The sequence below is a fragment of the Rhipicephalus microplus genome, chromosome 4 (assembly GCF_043290135.1).
Source record: "Rhipicephalus microplus isolate Deutch F79 chromosome 4, USDA_Rmic, whole genome shotgun sequence".
NCBI lineage: Eukaryota > Metazoa > Arthropoda > Arachnida > Ixodida > Ixodidae > Rhipicephalus > Rhipicephalus microplus.
The window spans coordinates 32,527,418-32,545,068 of NC_134703.1; the positions used below are offsets into that span (position 1 = coordinate 32,527,418).

At 46.3% G+C, this 17,651-nt stretch overlaps 1 protein-coding gene across 6 annotated transcripts in view; it reads left to right on the forward strand.

Moving 5' to 3' along the window:
• The window catches only part of bru3 (CUGBP Elav-like family member bruno 3), a 505,232-nt gene extending 498,724 nt beyond the window's left edge, over positions 1-6,508 (forward strand). For 5 of the 6 annotated variants that reach the window (XM_075892463.1, XM_075892460.1, XM_075892464.1 and 2 more), the window contains one exon: positions 5,555-6,508. The gene's annotated coding sequence lies outside the window, so the exon portion shown is untranslated. Of the gene's footprint in view, positions 1-301; positions 430-5,554 lie in introns of those variants that run through there. The other variant, XM_075892461.1, reaches the window with a different exon arrangement.
• The last annotated feature ends 11,143 nt before the right edge of the window (positions 6,509-17,651 follow it).

Genomic DNA, 17,651 nt, shown 5'->3' on the forward strand with positions numbered 1-17,651 from the left:
TAGTTTTGTTACATGAGCATAGTGAGACATGTTTTGTTACATGAGCATAGTTTTGTTACATCGCACGCTGAAAGCGTGTCTCGATTCTGGCGTTGCGATGCAGTTCCCATGGGCTTTGACGCGTAACCATTGTCGTTTATCGCACTCGCCATTAAGAAGGCGGGGATAACTTTTAAGTACAAGAATCACGTGGAAGCATGCATATGAACACTGTTGTCATAGTGGGTGGAGATGAGTGTCGCCAAAAAAAAAAGTATTGTATCCAAGAAGAATGACCTGACTTGTTGCCGTCCCGACCCAGGGCTGCTGACCACTCAGCCCTTCCTCTACTCAGTGCCTCTCTTCGGTTAGCTCACGGCCCCTATCCCCACCAGTAAGTGGGTGTGTTGTGCTTTGTGTTGGTGGCGTGTGCAGAGTGTACACATACATCTCCCCCGAGTGTATACTTTCGTGTATGTTTGAGTTGGACGCACGCCGCTTCTGTCTTCACGCTGTCAAGCCTTGCTATCGCCTTGCCAACGTAGGCCACGGGAGCCTTGCGGCACAACACGGTCTCTGTGTGTCGTATAACCAAAAAGGACGTGGCACGCTCGTGGCTTCTCCAGAACGAAGTATATGTCTTTGCCAGCCCTAAAGTATTGGGACTCGCGTGCAGTCTTCATGAGCACGGACTGCCGCGCTTTTGCGATGCCCTTGTGGCCACCGAAGTTCTGGAATGTATACGCGAAATCTGATTGGCGCTCGTCTGGCAAAGGAATATGCAGTCTTCGCCTGTAGTCCGGTGTAAAATGCTGTACTGCTCGTCTTTTGTTTTAGCGTAACTAGATGTCACGTCTAATGCAGAGTGTAGCGGCAGCATGAGCAATCTGGCTTCTGTTTGTACTATAGCTCAGTCACGATTCTACATGGGGACAGCTCTCAGTCCAACGACGCGTTAGCAATATGTACCTGGAGTTAGGCGTCACACCCTAAAGGATGTCAGGTATTTAGACTGCTCAAACAGCTTCTCATTGTGTTTAAGTATCCACCGATTTGGGGAGAAGGGATGTTCTGTCATTATTCACCCTCAACTTCCTGGCCTTTAACTTCTATAGTGAATGCCCGCATATATAGTGTTCCTTTACCCATATTACCAGTTAAATGGCGTCCGAACAGAGTGTTTGGCTTTGTATACCTAAAGTGACAGGCGTCGCATTTTCACAGCGGGGGTAATTGTTTCTTCGTTGATGTCTTAAGTGGAGCTTGTAGCAGTATAGAAGTCGGTCATTCGAGTGAAGTGTTTTTTTAGGTGTTACTTTCATAGCTCTGAATCGCTAACATACAACAAGACACAGTTTTCTTCGCTTCTGGTCATAATTATCCTGAAACATACGCGTGTGTGCGCAACTAGCAAGTGAATTCTCGCGTATTGCGCTACACAAATTCGCAGCACACCGCAAACATTAAAAAAAAATGTTCTGATCGCCGTTGCCTGGCACACACAGTCGTCCTCGCGTTGATCTTCAAGATTTTTTTTTTTTCCAATGCCCTCGCTATCTTCTCGACCGTCGCTACTGGAGCAGTTAGCAAGCACCACTTTAGATGACTCGAGGAGCAGCTGCAACTATTATCGCAGTCACATTACCGTAGCGTTCAGCTTTCGCCGCCGTTTCGCAGCTTGAAAGCATGGAGCCTCATCGTGTTCCCCTTGGTCACCGGCTTTGTCGTGCAGCGGTCGCTGTTGTGTCGCTTGGTATCGTTGTGTGAAGTGCTGCTTCAGAGGCAGACGTGCCTGACCACTGCTTGACGTACGCCCTCGGATGATGATCGCCGTGTGTGTACTTTTCGATGTGGCACTAATGTCTGCTTGTATATATATACTTGCATGCGCTCACAACACGAGAGACACGTTCGTTCGCATACTGCGCCTCTCGGGAACGTTGAGAAATGACGTACCGTTGGTCGGCACGGCGTTTTTCTATCGCTCGATTTGTTTCTACATCATCTGCCACTCGCGACTGTCCGCTACAGAGGACAGCTTGATCGCGAGCGTTGTTCAAACTGTACGACGAGGCACGTAGAGAAATTTCCCAGCTACGGTATCTTTGTCACTGGTCTCTCATTACTAGAGAAGACGCTCACAAGAGCGGTATAGAGGCCCAACATGCGGCTTTAAAGCAGGTGCCCTACGTTCTACCCGAGTGCGCTATTTCCAGACTGTCGACGCGCTTTTCGCAGTTTAATATCGATCAGGGGACAATGGCCTCGCTGCGCTGGCTACATGCCCCGCTTTTATTTTTATTTTTTTTTTTTGTAAATGTAACGCAGTGCATGGCCAGTAAAGTGTATCATTGCGTCGCGTCTTCGTGCCTTTGGAAAGCGCGGAGCTCTTAGCGAAATGATTGATTGCTCCTTCCTTTCTACTTAGGTCGATTGAAGTGAAAGGTCAACTGCGGAAAGGTCGCGATGCTGTTTCTGACCACCCTACAATAAGGTTTATGTGACGTCACTACCCTAATGTCTTACCCAGGTTTTTACGAATGCTGAAACGATTCTTGCCTAATTTTTTGTTATATAACCTTGTTTGGCATGATAGTAAGTGCGTGCTTATAAATATTTATTTCCTGTGCAAGTCTAACAAGTAAAAGACCGTAGGAAGCAAGCTTTTAGCCCATGCCATGTGAATACACGAAAAAAAACAACTTTTTTTTCCTTGACGCTTATGTAGTCAGGTGTTTGTGAGGATGGGATAAGTTTTAATCACAGTGCGAGGTTAGTTTTTTTTATTATTCAAATTTTCAATTTTTTGATAAATCATCGAAAATGACAAAACTGAAAAGAGGCTCGTGTATCAGGTTCCGGTCCTAGCACAAAAATAAAACTCAACATCACCGTTGTTTGAACTACACCCAATAATAAATCGTAGTCAAACGAAAAAAATGCGTTACTCCACACTCAGATAAAAAGCAAAGTATTGAGTAAAGTTTTTTTTTTAAGGACTCGCGAAGGCATTTCGACAGTTCTAAGTCCATGAGTTGTAAGTTCATATAATAACACTAGCTTACTGTTGGTTCTCTAAGCAGCTGTAGCTTTTAAAAAATTATATCCGTTTTGAGTGGAGAGCTACGAATTTGTAGACCTAAAGCTTGAAACTTTTTTAACTCTGCCCGATTTGGCAATTCTGTAAAATCTTTCAATCTTTTTATTAATTTGTAATTTTCTATAGGCACTAAAATACTATTTTGCAATTCTAAATGCAATAAATCTCGTTAAAAGCTGTCCGTTGGTGGCCTCATAAAAGTACCACACCTCATTATTTGTATTTAGCATCTTACATAAACAAAATACGTGTAAAATATGCACTTTATGATGAATGTATTACATCTATTCAAATTTATGTTGGTCCTGAGCTTCATCTTCCTCTTGAATTCCGACCTACGCTTTCTCGGGCAAACCATCCACCCGTAAAGTTGGATCGATCACCATTTTCATTAGAGGGTACGTTTTATTACACGTGGCGGAAACTAGCAAAGTTATTTTGTGCGAAACATTGCCGTTGTCCAAACATGATGAGCGTAGATATGAGAGTGACGAATATTGCGACAGTCGGCTTTATCAAATTAAATGCACGCCACAAGCCAAGTTTTCTGTTGCCTAGATTGGCTCGCGTTAGCGACATTTTCAAGCTTAAGTTTATCGAATGCGTATCCGATGGTTTCATCTCCCCGAAAGCGTGACAAAAAGAAAACATTGGTTTGTCAGTTCGCTCTCTTTCGTTTTCAAGTACTCTCACTCTCGGCATGCGCTCATGCAAAATGTTTTCATAAAATTTGCGGTGCCAACGTGTCCCGTTTGAAACTGAAGAGACAATAATTTAACGCCGACGAAGCGAAAAATACAGGCCGAAGAACATTTAGTCTGTATACGGTGTACCAGCGAGTACAACACATTCTTCTTAACACGAAAACAGCACTAAGTAGAGGCGTGATAAATTTACATGCGTGATAAACAAAAAAGTTGTTGCCACTGAAGTCAAAATACCCGCTTGAGGTCCATTTAAAAGCGTACATCTCGTATACGGAGAACGCCCCGTTTATCATTAAAACAATGCTTCACATCTCGTGTTTTCCAAGGAACGTGTTTCATAGCTCAATAGCCTTCCGCAAGCTAAACAGGTGGTTTTAATATTACGGAGGGGTGAGAAATAGGTTTCGGTCTCGTGGTGTTCTGTCCTTCTTATAGCTTTCCTTGTCATGAAGTCGCGGTATATCCTTGCGAGGACGCATAGAGTGTCGCGATCGAGGGTCTCTCTCCGCTTGTCGATTTCAAAAAAGTGCACTCAACGAACAACACAAGGCCAAACACACCCGCTCACTGGTGTCGTTTTCAGTATTGTGAGCATGTTGTGGCATTCCTCTTTTGCACGTTCGTGTCGTAGAGCGCAGCGTTTGTTTCGTATCTATTGCTTCGACTAGCGAGTGGTTAAAGAGTTTGCACACGGCTAGCAACGTTTATAGCTTGATCTTTTGTGCTACAGTGCCTGAACTATCATGCAGCGTACTTGAGTCAAGGCATATTAAGCTAAAATAGTCATGCAGCTACACAAAACCTTTTAAGGAGTACTGACACAAAATGTTTGTATCTTATTTGTTTCTGTTGAAATAAGTAACTAATGATCCTCTTATCATTGCTGGGTGAGAGTGCGTTGGCTAATTACTTGCATACGTTATTACAAAGCCAAGTTTGAGTGGAGAGTAAACAGAGAAGCGGTTCTGCAGGTAAACGCTTTGTCGTAAGCGCAACCATTCACATGGCGGTAGTTTAGGCGCCTCGTTAGCAACTCAGGCCAAGAGCACATGGTCATGGCAGCTATCTTGTCCCGTTGGGGGTTGTTAGTTGTGTACAATAATTACTAGATGATTTAGATTTCACCCAGTTTCACGGCATATACCTGCAAGTTGGTTAGTGTCCTAGTCTACGTGCCGTTTATACTTCGTAGCGGACGGGTTCGTGTCCACAAGAATACATCCGACGATTATCTCGCCTCCGAAATTTTGTGTCAGTGCTCCTTCGAGTTATCATTGATGAAGTGCAACCACTTGAACTTTTGTGTATCCTGAGGTGAAATGAATAGTACCTACCATCACTTAAGGCATTGGCCTTTAATCGCAAATGTCTGTTAATTGAAGTTCAGCTGTTTCATCTTTGTATAGGTTCTTTTCTTGTGCCCAGGAAATATCACAGTACATAAAATTGCAATGTATTTAAACATACGCGCTGGCGAGACGGCACGCAACTCATCTATTTTCGCAGCGCCGCCTGGGCTACGCTATAAGAACAAATCGCTTCTGTAATGCAAACTGGTTCCTCGTTGAAACATGACCGTACCGAATAAAACAGACAGTGCAGGATAGAAACAGTGTAACCACAAAGATGGAAGGTTGCACGAACAGAGTTCAAGAAGTACCTTCTGCCATTTTGTACAGAAACGTACGACGTAGTAATGGCTTGGCCAGTTTTGCTTCCGTGGGTCTTGCTTCATGCTTTTCTCTCTCTTTCTCTCTCTCTCTTTCAGATGTTACAAGACCTTGACGGCAAAGCCTGTTTTCGAGGGAACTTCAGAGTTGTAGTTAGATGAACAGTGTACCATAGCCGCCACTGAGCGCGTCTTAGAGGTGAGAGCAGTGTTAGAAGGTTTGTTAGTCCGCCTGAAACAAGAAATCACGCTTCTGGGCTCAAAGAACGCAGCATCCTTTTCGGCTTATCAGAAGAGCTTCTATTAATATTATTACGAAAGACGCGCGAGATATGAAAAAAAAGTAGTCAGTCTAGCCAAGTAGGTCTCGTAGTCAAACCCAACCAGGCCTTGACACAGCTGATATATATATAAGCTTTTCGCCAGCGTTTACTTCAAGAGACGCCAGGACGGCATGTATAGAGAGGGTGGCCGCAATTAGTCTCGCCATGTATACTCGACGCAGCAGGGCAGGCCCAGGTGGCGCGACGGGCGGTCTCGCTTCGCTGCCTCTGTCGCCCCCTGGTGGGCTTTTCCCGAAGGACGGTGACCCAGTACGGCGACAAGCGACGACCGCCGCCAGTCGGGAAGGGCGCGCACCACACGGGAGCATCCATATCAGTATCGGCGCTGGAAGTGCCCTCTCGCCGCAGCATCGGGACTGTCGTGCCAGTGCGCGCGTGGGCCATTTTCCTTGTCTGCACTCACTTTCCTTTACACACAAACAAGCGTACACTCAGAAGCACACGCTCAGTCATGTAATACACACGGATACACACAAGTACACAGGCGCATTCCGCACAGCCCGACAAATAGGGCTCGCGCATGCGTAAGACTGACTCTGTTGACAAGTGCGTCCCAGCAGCGCCAAGTTCTGTAGTTGATTTAGCGATGTAGTACTATAGGTAGAAGTCACCTGTACATACGAAGATAAGCGTAAACACAGCAGTATATAATATACTCACGCTGTACTGATAATACTATATATGTATACATATTATATATAAATATATATATATAAAAGAAAAGAAAAAAACTATATTATATATATACACACACACATACCAGAGGATTTCTAGAGAAGAAGAAGAAGAAGAAGAAGCGAAAAAAAATGTAACGATTTCGTACAGGTCCCACGCTCGAGTGACTTGCGTGGTTGTTTGTAGAGAAGACTATTTTTGATCACACGAAGTTTTTTTGTGAAAGACGCAGCCAAGGCGAGGGAAGTTGTATCCCGTGAATGGCTTTCCTCTTTCGGTTACAGCTCTGGCTGCCGCCCTAGTTCTTTTTCGCCTCAGTTTCCGTGAAGCCAAGTGCGTCTTGTTACTGCAGCAGCAAGAGGGTGTGGTCCACACAGGACGCTGCTTGTCGTGTTTTTTTTATGTTTTCATTTGCATGGGAGTGTGTGCTCTTTGAACAGTGTGACTTTTAATGTGTGGCTGCCTTTAGCAACAGGGCGCTGTGTTCAGCTGCCGGTGTGTCGACCGAGGAGGTGCCTTCGAATCTTTATCGCACCGCTACGCTACATCGGGGCTGTCTTTTGGACTCCCGTAGTTGTCTAAACGTGGTTAGTGTCTTAGGAACACCTGTTGTTCAGAAGCCAGTGCTTCCTCTAAAGTCTTCGCATCGGGACAGCATGAACAAACTGCCTAAATGTCACACCGATACTGACGCAGAGAAGGGACCCTCTATATGGGGTACGTATTTCTAAAGCCCTTCCGTCAGACAGCGTTTTTTTTTTTAATCACTTCACGTTGCATCTTTCACTGTTGAGCAGAAGATAGACCAGAGCACCTGTCTGGCCACGATTATCCTTCCTGTTCACATTGGGCATCGCAGTAACGCTGGGAAGGCTCATTCGATATTTCTCGGCAGTTAGGTATTTATCATTATATATATATATATATATATATATATATATATAAAGCCGCGCCATGAAAGAAAGAAATCGGAAACTCTCAAGTGGATAAACACACAAGTCATGTCTACTGATGGTACGGGTTACCCACACTCTATTTTAGCCTATTTACTTTTTCGGGGAACAAAATTAGCCGCAGTAAGAGTAACCGGGGCTGTTCTATATTTAGGTTCATTTTGTTTGCTTTATAACGGAATCGCGCTTTGAAGCGTCGACGCACGTTTTGCGTTTCTCTAAGTGGGCCGTGCTGAAGAGCACTCAGCCATGTTGCGGCAGTGTCCTCAGCCGACGCACCGGCAGTGCCAATGTAGAATGTAGCCGCCAGATTGACTGTTCTTGTTTTTTTTTCTCTTTTCTGAGTGCTGTGTGAATTCATTTTAGTCTCAAGCTTCACTTGTGGTCCGAATGCCGTTAAGTATGCGAACTGTGTTAAGCAGACCTACAGGGTAAATACAAAGAAAAAAAAAGAAACTTGTACCTTTCCTCTGCGCGTTCTACCCTCGAGACAGGTTTAGCGCTCTCCCACGACACTCGCCACACCGGCTGATCTTTTTTGCTTACAGTTGTCCGCCTCACGTCTTCTGCCTTACGCATTCATTCGACTGGTCCCATAGACCTAAGGCAGCGGATTTCTACGTTTCACTTTGGGCATCGCCATCCGTCGTGCTGCCTTCTTTCATTCCACAGACTGGCTTGCGCGTACTCTGAGATTCATTCGCTTCAGCTCTGAGGGCGAGACTAACAGGGTAGTGAGGTCAGAGGAGGTTTGTTACCGCGCTTACCCAACGGTAAGAACCACCCCGTCGCACCTTTCTTCGTAGTTGATCGTTTCGACCCGTGGCCGGGCCCCAGAAGCAGTGTCGTGCACTACTGGCATCGCTTCTTCGAATGCACACGCACAGATCACGCGCTTCTTAACACTTCCAACTAGTGCATCCAAATACGTATCTCAAGTGCACGCCTCGACTGCTTCGAGAGAAAAGAACGGGAGCACGAGCCATTCAGTAATCGTACAAGATCGATCCGCCGAGATCGCGGTGAAAACAAAATGAGCATCGCAGGGTGGCTCCATCTCTTAGCATTCAAGCTCGGCTCGCTTTGGCATGTCGCTCGTGCCACGTTCATGAGGCCGTCTCTCTCGCACTCTTCTTCTCATCCTCTGCCGTCCAGAGGAGCGAACTCTGCACATTCCTTACTCGCCTGTCCTGCTCTTTCTTTCGGCCGTGCTAACCATTCCACGTGAGGACTGTCCACTTTGTCGAAGCCCTCGACACAGCGCGCTGCGATGCGTCCTGCTGCTGCGCCGAACTCGCCTGTCCTCCGCCCTGCCGGCCGGCTTTCGTTCGTCCCCGTCGGCCAAGCCGCCGGGAGACCCGTCGAGGAGAGCGGAGGCCGCGCACTGCCGAGTCGACGGACGTCGCGACTCGGAGAGCCGGCGTTCAAGCATTTACAGATTTTCTATGGCCGTCGTGCTTCTGACGGTTGTTTCCCTCGTAGTGTCCCACGCGCGCCGGAGCGACGTCCGGTCAAGTTGTTGCCAAAGATGTTATGTTGAAAAAAACCTTCGCACAAGCCGGCCTACGTGAGGCAGGGCCTCGGGAGCCAAGTCGAGGCGCGGAGCGAACCGCCTGGTTTCTCCGAGTCACGAGATGCCTTGGCACCCAGTCGTTACGAACACCCTGCCGACCATCGCACGCTTCTTTTGTTGACACTTCCTTTTTGCGCGTGAGTATTATCATCGCACACTGGTTATTACAGAAATATAATATATATCACGCCTATAAATCCATATTATATATATATATAAAGATATATAAACCAATCATCTCCATCGTCACGATGAAAGTCACGCAGGCGCGTCCGACGAAGAGCCAGCGCGGCCTTCACCTTCATCTTCTCGGGGACGATGCCGCGAGGCTCTGTCCTCGGGCGTTCGACGGGAGCTTCGTAACCACTCTCCCCGTTTCGTGTGCGCGCTTTTAACAATGTACATACAAACACACGTACACACACATCTTACCAGTCAGTATGGCGACGGTCACACCGGAAATGGGCGCAACTGCTCTTTTTGGATGGCGTTTCTCTGGCGTGAGATTCGGTGGCACCAACTCGGAGACCAATGCCTTCCTCCCTGTTCTACACGCGAGCCAACGGCTGACGCGTACTTAACCGTAGAGCCAGGACAATACAGGGCTGTGCTGGATAACCAACTATAAAATGGCCAAACGTTTATCTTCTAGTTTTACGAACGCGGCTGTTTAACCTCTTGCGTTAATTTGTTTACTGTTTTGTTCGTTGCGGTTAGATGGGTTGAGCAGTCGCAGCACACGCAACAACACTGCGTTCGCGGAATGCATTTTTGACGACAGCGCCACTGGTACCGAATGAACCAGCCAGGCTTCATTGTTTTGCGCGTGATTTGCGTTGCTCCCAGTGCAGAGAAGAACCGCATTGTGCGCCATCATTACCGATAGAGTGACGCCGACTCATTCGTTCGCAGGCAAAACTACTGCCCACCGATTCTCGCTGCGCACAATTTATTTGTTTACACGCGCATTATAGACCTACTTCGTGTTTGCAAACAGTGGTAGACGCCGTCGGCGTACTGAAGCATTTGTAGCCACGTCGTGGAGCGTGGACTCCGCCCAGCCCAAAGCTCGTCACCACCCTCTATGTCCATGCGACAAGTGTCACTGCGGCTGCAAAGCTGCCTCCGTGCTCCCTGACGTGCTGAGCTCGGAGGCAGCCTTACATGAACATACAGGGTGGGGGAGAGCTTTAGGCTGGCTGGAGCCGATGCTTTCAGACGTCGCTGCAAACGCCTCAGTACGTTGAAGACGTCTACCGCTGTTTACAAACGCGGAATAGGTCTATAAGAAGATCTTAGTGGGTCTTTTTTTTTTTTTGCTTAATTTGAACAAGCTTTCTAGACAGGCCTTGAGTCTTCCGAACTGAAGTCGCCATTCGTTCCTTTGGAACTCTTTAAACGAGTCGCGGACTACGATATTACCATCGCTCCTTCTGTTCTCTAGCGAAAGCAGGGTTGAACACTATCCTCCTCGTATGAGATGAAAGCATTTGTCTTCGATGTGCGTCTCTCTTTTGACGACGCGTCCTTTACATCAGTTTCCACACCGAAATGTCTCTTTCCTCAATGTTCCATCGCGTAAGGTTCGTTTCTATCAAGGCATTTTCAACGTTGCGAACACACAGTGCGTACGCAGTCATCATTGGCATAGCCACACTTTCACGCAACACCTTGAGCGTGTTATTTGTTTTCGGTGAGTGGACTTCTTTTATAGCTGCGCTTTCATATATTTTTTTTTGCGGCGCTCTCGTTGACAAGTTCGTTGGATAAGTTATTCACTCACGCCTTTTTACGAATGTTGGACCCTCTAGTCTTTTAAGTCATTTTATATATTTCAGTTGCGGCTTCTACGTGATAGCGAGCCTATAGGACTTACGGGCGAAGTTCTCACGGGATGTCGTAGTATTGATTTTTACAGTTTTTTTTTTCTGCATTGCGGCAGAAGTTTGTTTGTAACAGTGCATTATCGAGTGTTTTACTCACTTAGTAATGTACAGTGCCTAATTGCGCATAACGGAATGATTTTTGTATACTCCAGTATTATCCGTTTTTGTCGCTTTTGAAGCTTTCATATGGAGTCAGCGAGCGAGAAAACAAGCATTTGTTTGCTGATTAGTCATTTTATTTTACACTTTGTTACCTGTGCAATACTTTTGGACGAACCAAAGCAGCTAATTCATTGTTCGGAGTACATTGTTTTTTTCGTTTTTTTTTTTTGCTGAATATTCGGTTTCGAAGAACATGCCCAGCGTCTTCACGAACGCAGCTCCGTAATCTCTCTCATATGGTGAGCGATAATCTCATTCTCAAAGCTTTCCTGTGGGTGGCACACCTCTGCACTTAACTGACATTCAAGATTATTCTTTCTTTCATGGATTGGCCGTTTCACAATAACGGCGTGCAAGTCACAAATTTGCGTTCTTGGCCTGCAGGGCGTTTTCTGTTACTTTTTTTTTTTTCAGAAGCGCTTGTTAGTCCAAACAAGAACGCTTGTACAAGACGCTTCGCATATAGACACGCCCAAATGAACAACTTTTGTTGCTTGGGATTCACGAATGCATTGCACCGTTTCTATACGTTATGGCGAGCCATAAATAGAGTGATGCTGTGCAGACGGGAACAGCATTTACTGCAAGCGTTTTCGCGGGTACGATGCCACCTTGCTGTAGCATCAAATTGTTCCTTCCCCCTTTTTTTTTTCTCGAATGTTTATTTCGTTTGAGACCGCGTACAAAACGCTGCGTCGTATGGAATTCTCAAAGTATAGTCAAACGGCATTCAGAGCACGGCCATCGCGCGAGTCTGTAAGTGGGGCCGTCGACATAGGGAAGCGCGCTTGTAGCGACGTCGTAAGCGGGGGTAGGCGCCGTCGACATAGTGAAGCGCGCTTGTAGCGACGTCGCTTCAATCGCCGCGGTATTTCGACGCTGCCTGCCCCTGTTTGCGAACATGGAATAGGTATACAGAGAAGACTCGGAGCTTCTATATAGTCTAGTCTGCCAAAGCTTTGCGCGCACGCGAGAAAACTTGCCAAAAACAGGGATGGCCCTTCACAGTCTGCTTCATGTGCCATGTCACCCTTTTACCCGCTCCCAGACTTTTTCGCCTACTCATCGCCGGTCTTTCCTTTCCGCGTCATTTATACCGTCTCGGTTGTGGTATGCAGCAAATGCCGCGGGCTATTCCCGTGACTTTAGTGGTTGCCTGAACGACGCACGCAGCTGCATATACTACCCGCTAGTTTCGTAAAGCGTAGGTGGGAATTACGTGCAGAGAATAGCTTACCCGCACGTGTGCATGTGTCACTTTTTTAAACGACCCAAAATTAACGCTTCGCCTTCCCACTTCACATTTCGACGTAAACTTAGCCGGATTCGTCTTAATTGGACATCAAAACGCTATTCGGCCTGACTTTAACTACAAATTCAGAGTGGTTTCTTGTGCATTTAGCGTGAAAGGTGATCTAGGCTGTCTGGCTGCGCTTACATTAGTCAATCAGTCAGGGTTAAAAACAGTTACTTGATTAAACAGGCTGCGTAATAAGTGCGAATGTAACACCGAAGAGGAGCTCCAGGATGCGAGCGTTTCGCGTTACATGCTTTTAACCTCCGCATATCAGATTCCGTAAAGTTAGGTTATCCCTATTTATTGCACGTTCGCTACTAATCACGTGGCTCAACCTGATATTTCATTTCTCGTGTACCAAATTTCCGAATCCAGCGTATGTAGAGTGTTTCGAGAAATGTTCTAAAAAACGGAATATAGTGGGAAATGCGATTTTTGCTCGCTACCTTCGTAGTTACTCCTGCTGTAGTGCCAGGCATCTTAAGTTGACTAAAGGCATCAGTTACGGTCGTGGTTGAACGAATTAAAATAACAGTTTATTTAGTGGAAACAGGCAGTAGAGACAAATGGGTGAACTCAAATCGTTCCTGCCGAAAACCCACTGCCGCTTTGATATCTCGAAAAAGCGGACTTTGGTGATTGTTGCGCATAAATGAAATTTAAACGAAAAGTGCCCTTGTGCCCAACCAGCAGCACCAGAATGGCTTCATTGTTCGCGATACTACTGCAGTAATGTTTGTTCTGAATTTTTTTTCTAACGTTCGTCATGCGTGCCATTATAGAAAGCGCATCGCGCACTCCGACGAGGTAAAGTCGATCGGTGGTTGATGTAATGAGACTCGCTCATTCTGGACGTCTCCAAGTGATGTGGCACCTGCGTTCTTTCGTGTTCCGCGTTCGTCGGTGATACTGGTCAGATCTCGTGACTCTGCTAAAAGTAACAGCAGCTGCTTCTTGAGAATGTCGAAGCGCCAACGGGTTTTTGGCAGTAAGAGTTGCAGTCTGTCTCGGCCGCCTGTCTCCACTAATGAAAAAAAAGTTTGTTCAATACTCTCGTAATTGATGTCCCTAGTCATCTCAAGATATCTGCAGTCAAAAAAAATGTTGTGAAAACAGTGAGGAAATATTACATCTGCCCTATTTTTTGAGAGTTTTAGGACGCATTTCTTGAAACTCTCTTTATACTTACATGGAAGGCACGCAACACCAAGTTGTGTTGTTGTTTTTTTTGTTGTTGTTTTTTCGACAGGATATAGCGCAGCTTAACGCAAGGGGCATTTGTTATTCGCTAGTCGTTTAACACCACGTCATCACCAAGGTTACGAGCAGTTCGTTCTTGTGCTGCGCTTAGCGGAGTTGACTGCCAGCACGATGCATACTTAACCGTGCTTGTCGTGTTTGAGCTGCCTACTAGGCAGAGGGAAAGCTTAGAGGCTCTGGGGACTTAGGGACAACGTTTAAAAATGTAAACGCCAACCCCTCCGCGAAATGAGAAAAAAGAAGTTAGGATGACGGTCGGATCCAGCTAGTGAAAAAAAAAAACACGTTGGCGCCGTTGATCGCAAAGGTGAACAAGTCCCCGATCACTCGGTGACCCCATACGTAAGTTGTCAAGCTTGCGTGTCACGCAAACTATAGCAGCAGCTATTATAGTAAAAAAGCGTCTTCGTATCGTGATTACGCGATACCAGCAAAATAATGTGAAAACGAAATTAGGCGCCGCGTGCCACACCAGAACTTATTGCGTGCAATGGATGGAGCGTGGACGCTGTTGCGCTGCCAGTAAGCGTTCTAGCAGGCATGTTGTTAGCGGAGTAGGGGACAACGGCGCAGACCCTTGCACGGCTCAGCTCCAGTTGTTAGCCGGTCGCGGCGTTAATTGCTTACATAGTCGCGTCTCCTGCGGAGCTTTTCCCTGTGTAGCCGGGAGTTCGCAGAGTTGTCCACAGTCGACGACGCAGTGCACGTGCTATGCCTTGTGCTTTTTTGTTTCTCTCTCATTCAGTATTCACATTCACTCAACACACACTCTCTCTCACTCGCTCTCATGTACACACGGTATTTTTAATGCATATCAAGCTTCTTACCACTCGCATAGGATACTTGCGTAGAAACGCTCCACTCTGGCGCGGAGAGTCGCTTTCTCCGTTGCAGCCGCCTGCTGTTGCTCTTTGCGCCGGGCGTTAAAGTTGTAATCCGCACCTCTCGTTACGCATCGCTCTTTTAAACGTTTCACGGCGTATTTATTGGCCCTTTTTTTTGCTTTTTGCCTACCACGGCAAAAAATCTTTTCGAGGTCTTGCCAACTGGTATTTTCCCGCTGCATGCGCTCAACAAGAGCGGCCATTTTTTTTTTCGGCATTTACATTTTACAATTGTCTGCTGCCTCATCTCTGGCTCCGTTCGGCACTCGTGTTTGATCCAGTTTAATGACTGGAACAAGCCCACTTCTCTTTCGTGTCTTACTTACAATCCACACGACTTCTTTCGTAAATCTGGTATCGTGTTGTCGTCGATAGAGGCGGCCTAGCACACGGGTATACGCTTGCAACTCATCGCTGTTTCTCATCGGGCCGATTCGTCAGACGCAGTGCTGTCCGCATCGAGTTAGGCTTAGGGTGTCGTAGTAGCAGGTGCTGCACTGCAAGGCAACGCCGTAAAGAAGTCAGTAACCATACTGGCGCCCGCACAGCGTTATCGCGTGGTCAATAGAGGTTGGACAGGGAATAAATCGGTGTTTAAACTTACGAGTTTATATGCGCGAGAAAAAATTTGGCAAGCTTGTGATCAGAGACCAATTAACTTATGTGTTATACCTGTGTAATACCCTGTCTTCGCTCTGCGAACAATCTTGTTCGCCTAGATAACTGTTTCAGTATTCTGATATTTCGTTGATCACGATCACCATGCATCCGTGGATGCGTTATCTCTGTTGGGCTCGCCGAGAAGACGTGCCCGTGATCAAAGCACGTCGTCTATGCTCTGTCAATGGTGGCGTCGTGCTAGTGTCACACTTATCTGGCACAATACTGTTGGGGAGTCTTGAAAGTTTAAAATGCGAAACCACGGTACAACCAATCATTTTGAAATGTCTTTTGCAGCTTGGCATTTTCTCTGTAAAGAAAGAGTATTTGCAGGAGAAGTTCGCACGGTATGATTTTCACTTCGCTGTCATTTCGGTCGTCGAATCTTGAAGCTCGCAAAGTGAACACTATACAGCCATGCTTTACTGTGAGACATTATTCGTTTTTTTTTTTGTTTTGTTTAGCAGCTGTGATTTTCACCTCTGTTCTCTGGTTCGTTGAATTTGCCCTCCTCTTTTTTTTTTTTAAGCACTAACTGAGCCACAGCAGAGGCAGGAGCGCTGTTTTCGTCTGTTATTATTGTGACAGCGCATTCTGAAAAGTTGTTTCTTACCTTTTCTAATCACCTGATGACGTCAATGTAACCCTGGTGTCACAGATGCCTCATTTTCGCTTTGACACGATGACATAGATGAAACGATGCCATCACCTTGTTCATTGAAAAGATTGCATTGAACTTGTACTCAACAATGTTTACCTTCTGAAAAATAAAGACAGCAACGCAAAAAACGCCGAGTTGTGTGAATTTATGACAGAAGCTGTCCATAGTACGGATATCATTGCGAGAGCCCGCATATAAGACTTTGGTAAGTAAGCTCAGTGTGTCACGCTTTCTACTAGATTGCATTTTTTTTTTAAATTTCGATTGAGTTTTAAGCGTTTGGCTTTCAAGCTTCGGCTGCGTACAAATCTTCAAGTGATGCATTTTCGCTAACTCTCTTTCCCTAAGAACACCATAGTTTGAGGAACATTGTTATCGTTCATCTCGCCACGATGCTGAAATTAGACTGCGAATCGATACAGACATTTTTCCGGGCACCGAGTTTTGTGACGCCGTGTACGCAACAAATTCTAGCGCACGAGCTGCTCTTGCGGGACGAAACACAAGCTAAAACGTGACGGCTTGTGTAAGTTGTAGTTCACACTTGCAAAATACTTACGTTGTGGTCAAAGGTGTGCATATGTCCTACTAACAGCGGGGGGTAAAGACTGTGGTTCGTTTATGTACTAAATAATATGAAGTCAGCAGCGTATAACATGAAGGTCATTTTCGTATTGCTGCGACCTCAAACAGGCCACGTGATAGTGAGTTCTGCTGAAGCTGTGCGAGAAAGAACTTTAGGTTTGAACTACAATAGGAGGAATAAATTTACACTAGCCGTATAAACTTTAGGAAACAGCGAAGCTGATTTAGTGTAGCTGCTTGACATGGCATTCTTGGCTGATGACTTGCATATACTTGGCCCAAACTGGCCTAGACAGAGTAGAGCCGAGCCGCAGCCTGTCATAGACCATTTAAGGATACCCAAAATCTAGATACTGACGCGCAAATCTAAAGGACCTTGCGTCGCTCGTACCGTGCTCGTGCCACATCGGGCGCACTCGGCGCTGCGGCTGCGTGACCTGTCTTCCTTTTAGGGCGTGGCTTGGTTGCGGCGGCTGGCCCTGTTTCAGCGTGGCTATCTCGCCAGAGAGACCACCCAAATGCGATTCCTACACAGCTGAGGCCAGTTGTCGTCAAGGAGACTAACCCCCGTATTCTAGAACGCCCCTTCACTCAACACTCCACATCACTTGAGAAAGTCAATGGGAGCGCCATCTCTAGGCAGGAAAAGTCACTTGATATCAGTGATAATTTGCTGCTATTCTTGAGTAGCGCAGTGTCATTTTCTGCCGAGCAGCGGCGCAGTGCGCAACTTTGTCAAGTGAAGCGCGAAAGTCGAGTCGAGGAGCGTTTCTGAATATGGGGGGTAAATTGAAGGCGCCTTTCAAAGCACGAACGTTGCCAATGGTAAGAGGAAATCGGTTTCTTGTAAACCTCGAACATCGTCGTAGTTTTCTGCGCGAGACAAGCAGATGACTTCCGTTTGCTTTGCAGGTTCAGCAGAACAAATAATTAAGCGAGTTGGTTAGGATTCACCTTGAAAACAGAGCAAGCAACACAGGAGAGGAGGAAGACCAAACGGGAAAAGCGGCCGTCCCAGCGGGTCTTCCTTCGTCCGCCTGTTGCTTGCGCAGCCTGGAAGATAAATTGCTTTACAACTTACAAGGCTACACAACCCTTGATGGCTTCAACAAGCAATATTTAATGCATTCGTGGCATTAAATTATTAATATTTGACATCCCGGACCTCGTGTGTTGTTAATCCGGCACACTGTCAAACCGTTTAGCACTCAAACAAACACACCTGGATATTCATTCGAATGTTAAAAAAAAGTGGT